Source organism: Chrysochloris asiatica, unplaced genomic scaffold, assembly GCF_000296735.1.
Source record: "Chrysochloris asiatica unplaced genomic scaffold, ChrAsi1.0 scaffold00229, whole genome shotgun sequence".
NCBI lineage: Eukaryota > Metazoa > Chordata > Mammalia > Afrosoricida > Chrysochloridae > Chrysochloris > Chrysochloris asiatica.
Genome location: NW_006408747.1, coordinates 3,138,360 through 3,144,302, shown reverse-complemented (window position 1 = coordinate 3,144,302; position 5,943 = coordinate 3,138,360).

The following is a 5,943-nucleotide window of genomic DNA, read 5'->3' as shown; positions in this document are numbered from 1 at the left end:
TCATGTATTCTCTAACATCATTTCTATTACAAAGACCATATTTTCCAATGACTGAACCTTTTGTTTTTTTCCAAATATTGTACTCCAATTTTCAGTAATTATCAATACATTTTGATTGCATGTTTGATCAATTTCAGGCTGAAGAATTTGGTAGAATTCTTCAATTTCATCATCACTGGTTTTAGTGGCTGGTGGAGTAAATTTGAATAATAGTTGTATTAACTGGTCATCCTTGTATGAGTATGTACATTATCTTATCATAGACTTAGTTTTACTTAAAGGTAGATCTCAAAATGTTATTTTTTATGATGAAAGTGATGCCATTTGTCTTCAATTTTTCATTCCTGACACAGTAAGCCATGTTATTGTCAGATTCAAAATGGCTAATGCTAGTCTAATTCAGTTCTTCACTAATGCCTAGGATATCAGTATTTTTCATTCCATTTCATTTTTCACAAATTCCATTTTTCTTATATTCTTACTTCATATATTCCATGTTCTGACTGTTAATGATTATTACATATATTGCGGCTTATTTTGAGATGTGCTCAATCAGCAAATGAAGGTCTATAAATCTTTGCTCCATTTGTGTCATCACTGTCAACTCTGCTTTGAGTAGCAACTCTTCCCCAATCATATTTTGAGTTCCTTCCAACCTAGGGAATCATCTTCCAGCACTATATCTGACAATATTCTGGTGTTCTTCATCATGTTTGAGTATTCATTATTCTGGTTCTGACAGTGTTCCAATGCTATTCATAAGATTTTTTGGTCACTAAATAATCAGAAGTAATGCGTCACTCCTTCTTTCTAGTCTGTCTTACTCTGGAAGATCATCTGAAAGCTGTTCACTCTGAGTGACCATGCTGGTATTTTAAAACTGGTGGCATAGCTTCCAGAATCCAAGCAACACACAAGTAATTATAGTACAACAAACAGGCAGACAAGTGGTGGATCATTTCTTTTACAAAGGCCATATTTTCTAACTACTGATTCTTCTTTATTTTCAAACTTCATGTTACAATCACCAGTAATTATCTATACTTGAGTGCATGCTTGATCAATTTCAGACTGAAAGATGGTAGAATTCGTTATTTTCATCATTGATGATTTTAGTCACTGATGTGTAATTTGAATAATAGTTGATATCTTGTTGTAATGGCCACATGAATGTCACAGACCATACTCACATTTATGGGTTAATTAGGGATGTAGCATTTACAACTCAGGATACAGTTATTTGATCAAGATATCTTCTTCCTTGACATGCCTTCAGGTCATCTTTTCTTTCATTTCCTCAACATTTGGCTCCTGCCCTGGTCTCTTCCCTGACTGGTAATAAGTGCCTAGAGGCATCACACTCTGCCAGTAAATCTCTAATAAGGCTCAGTTACCTTACTCAGTGGATCTGGAAGCACATTGTACCAGTTTGTTAGTCTCTTGGTTCTGCTGCTACTGTTTCTCCTCTGTTACTTCTTGCCGATTCATGCTGCCACCAGTGTTCTACTCTCTCTATTTCTGAGGTCTAGCGGGTTCCAGGGACTCTGGACAAAAAAAAAAAAAAAATGCTCCTGGGCTTAGTGTACTTGAAGCCCTCTTGCTGTTTGTGGGATTGGCCTAGTAGTATGGAAAAACTGACCAATCCCCTCATAGTTGTTGTTGTTAAGTGCCGTTGAGTCGATTCCTACCCATAACGACCCTGTATAGGATTTCCAAGGAGCAGCTGGTGAGCTTGAACTTCGGATCTTGCATTTCAAACGGCTTTGCAGTCTGGCGCATTAACCCACAGCGCCATACTAGGACTCCATTAGCCCATTTGGGTTCTTTTAATTTCTTTCCATAGTCCCACCCCTACAAAGGTTCTATGTACATAATTCCCATTATTACCAGGTTGATCAATCCCCTTGGTGGATCAGAAAAACCTTCTATGAATATCCTTATCCAATCTTTATACAGGAGTTACCAGATCATATGAAGAAAGACTGTATTAAAGAAATTCTTTGCACCAGGATTTAATATTGAAGAGGAAACCAGTCTACCTCTTAAGACGCATTATTACTTGTACAGCATGCTGCTCCAGTACCTGGGGCTGAAACCTGTTCAAAGAATGCCACCTCCACTGTGCGCTTCATAAATGCCATCATCAGTTTGGGTTACCTGCCAGTGTGACATTGCTAATGACAGCGAACAGTCATAGGTTCAAACAGGCATAGGTAGTTTGAACTCAAGACCTTTCTAAATAAGTAAGCAAATTAGAGGCATGGTGAAGAACAGAACATAACTAAACCTATATTTGTATATAGGCAGGAAGTTGGAGAATTATGACCTGGGACCACATTATGGCTAATTATTTATACACTAGTACATGAAACAGGATACCTTTTTAACATAAATATATATATAAGAGGGCTTCAAAATGTTCATGGAGAAATTCTGTTATCTTTCATATCCGATTTTCCAATTACTTTTGAAACTCCTTCATAAATACGTATCAATACATAGAAACTATTCGGTTTCCATAATTTAGCATAAGTAAACAGTTGACAGCATCATTTTTTGTAAAATCAAAGTGGCACAAAAAAGGGAGTGCTGCATGAAAAATGGTAAAGATAGAATTAAAATGTGTTTTAAACCATAATAAATAAGACTTCTTAAAAGCGTCTGCTTCCCAAACAAACCTAATTTATCTGCATTAAAAACCTGCTTAGGCAAGTAAGTCTTATCCTGAATTCCCTTCTTTAATTGTTCAGGAAATATTGCTTTACTATCTATCTGCTGATCTAGTGATATGTTTATTCAAACTGTACTATTTTCTAAAGTTTTCACACAACACTTACTGATCTGAAATTTAATAACTTGTTCATTTACATTTGCTTTTTTGTTTGTTTCTTAAGCCAGTGATAATGCTATGTATCCACTTGACCCTTTGAGAAATTATCAGAGAATAAAAGTCATGATACTGTGGTCTGGTTTTCTATTCCTATCTTAAGAAGGCAGAGTTTAAATAGATTTCCTTCTTATTTATAACCCATAAATCCACTCAGACTGTCTATTGAAAGGAAGTAATAACTTTTGCTGCTATCTTTTATTTAAATAACTGAATTAAACATAGACACTACATGGTTCAACAAATGTTTATTTGGTACTTACTATGAGTCCTGGAATCCTGGTATGGCACTGTGAGTTAATACGCTGGACTGTAAGGTCGGTTTGAATTGCAAAGTTGGCAGTTCAAACTTACCAGCTGCTCCTTGGAAAACCTGTACAGGATCTCTATGAGTCAGAACCCACTCGAGGTCACTTAACAACAACAACAACGACTCCTAGTATGGTGCTGCAGGATAATTTACTGGATCACAAGGTCAGTTTGAAACACAAGGTCAGCAATTCAAACTCACCAGCAGCTCCTTGGAAACCCTATATAGGATGGCTATGAATCAGAACTGACTCTATGGCACTTAACAACAGCAAAAAGGAACCAGGCACTGTGTCAGGTGTTAGAGTCATTGTAATGAATATTTATAGTCTGTTGGAGATCAAATTATCTTGGCAGGAGATATAATACAAACAAATACTATGAAATATGATAGAATAACTGTGGAAGCATAAGATGATCAGAAATGATTTTCAAAAGATGTGAGCCCTGAGTATAGATTTGAAATATCAAAAACAGTGAGCTATGCAAACAAAGACTTAAGGTAGAAACATCCAAGAAGCAGTAATATGAACAAATCTAGAATCCAAGGAAGTGGTAGGAGATGTTAGTATGTTGCATAAATACGTATATATTCATGATGTTATTGTTGTTACGTGCCATCGAGTCACATCTGACTCATAGCGTTCCTATATAGGGTTTCTGAGGAACAGCTGGTACGTTTGAACTGTCGATCATGTGGTGTGCAATCCAGTGCTGATCCTACAACACCACATGTTCATATTGTTCATATTGTTGTTAACTGCCATGGAGTCAGTGGTGACCAATAGCAACCCTGTATAGGGATTCCGAGGAGCAGCTGGTGAGCTTGAACTGCCGACCTTATGGTTCAAACCGACCTTGCAGTCCAACAAGCACCACATTAACCCATAGCATCACATCAAGACTAAAAGATGTTCATAGTAGGTTTGAGTGTTCAATTTCTCTAAGAATTATTTCATGGCTATTATGGATTATTGTGCATCCCTACCCCACCACCACCCCCACAAACATGCACACACATATCTGTGAAGTCTAAACCCTATTGAGGCAGTCCTATTTGAGAATGGAATTTAACTTTTGCTATGTTAAAAAGGGGTAACCCCTTGTGGCGCTGTGGGTTAATATGCTGGAGTGCAAGGTTAGTTTGAACCACAAAGTTAGGGATGCAAGCTCACCAGCTGCACCTTGAAAATCTGACATAGGGTCTCTATGAGTCAGAACTGACTTGAAGGCACTTAACAACAACAACAACATGTTAAAAGGTCAGACCAGAGTAGGGTTAGTCCTAAACCTATTCTCATCTGAGAAGTATTAGGGAGAGTACAGACCCAGAGACATAAATACACAAAAGAGGAAGACACCATGTGATAATGGAAGTACAATTGAATTTACAAGCCTAGGAGAATGGTACTTAATAGTACCAATTGCCTTTGAAGTTTTGCCACCAATACAGATAACCCATTCCCCTTAAAGACTGTCTTAAAAAAAAAAAAAAAAAGTCAGGAGGAGAGGCAGGACTTGATGGCAGATAGGGTAGAAGTGCAGTGAAGATCTCCGCCAGTAATACCACAGAATACTAGATGAAGCAGGTTCATGGGAGACCTCCAAAATGCTGAACCACGTAGGCACTAATATTTAAAAAGTTTGAAGACTTATAGCTAGTGGAACTTGTAGCGGAAGTAAGAAATCTCGAACTTTAGAATCTCTTGGGCTCAGGGGCCTGGAGCTGACAATTTGGGCAAGACCAAGTTGGGGAGCAAACAGACCCATCATGGAATAACACTGCAGAAACCTCGGCGCAAAGGTGGACAATATATGTGTTTGGTTTGTTCTGATTATTGTGATTATTATTTTTTTGGTATCTGTTCATTGGCCCCTCACTGTCTGCACACCTTCATTCTAGTGACAAGAGGGGGTGCCTGAGCGATTTTATGCCCCCACTCCCACACTGCTGGATTCTTCTGCCACACATGCACACAGATATCCTCAACATTTAAAGCCGCAAGCAGCTCAAAATGGCCATACGAGAGCCCTGAACTGTTTATTAATAGGGAAAAGGCCAGAAAAGTGAGTGTGGAGAGGGAGAGTTTAGAAACAAAACAGAACAAAAATTAAATCCTGAGGTACAGCATAACAACCAAGAGTGGCATCTTGAAATTGATCAGACAGCCTTGGAGGCAAGAAGTTGAAAGAAGACATTACAGTCATACTCATATTAAGCTACAGATTTTTTTTTCTTCTTCTTCTCTCTCTCCTCTTCATTTTCTGGGATTATAGACTAGAGTATCCAATCTGGTTTTTGTCTTGTTTTGCTTTGTTTTTTTTGCCTTGCTTTTTTGCTGTTGCTGGTTTTTTGTTGTTTTTTTTTCTGTTGTATTTTGTTTTTGTTCCCCCTTTGACTTATAATGCGTTCTTTCTCACCCTATAATACCAAAGAAGAGACAGCAATTTCTGCCATATAGTCAAGAAACAATCACACCTTTTAAATTCCCACCATCCAGGCAAGAACCAATACTAACTGTCATACACCAGGGAGGCAGACAACACCTGAGACAGTTGCTCCAAGTTAAGCAATAAGATGAGTGAAAAGGGAAGCCTACCTCCTAATTGCATTTACCTGGAGGCAATCAGAAAGCATAATAAAAACCAAAACACACACTTAATTAAGTATTAAAGCTACAGCTAAACATGTCCAAGAAGCAAAAACAGATGACCATATCAGCACATGTCCAGAACCAAGATAAAAT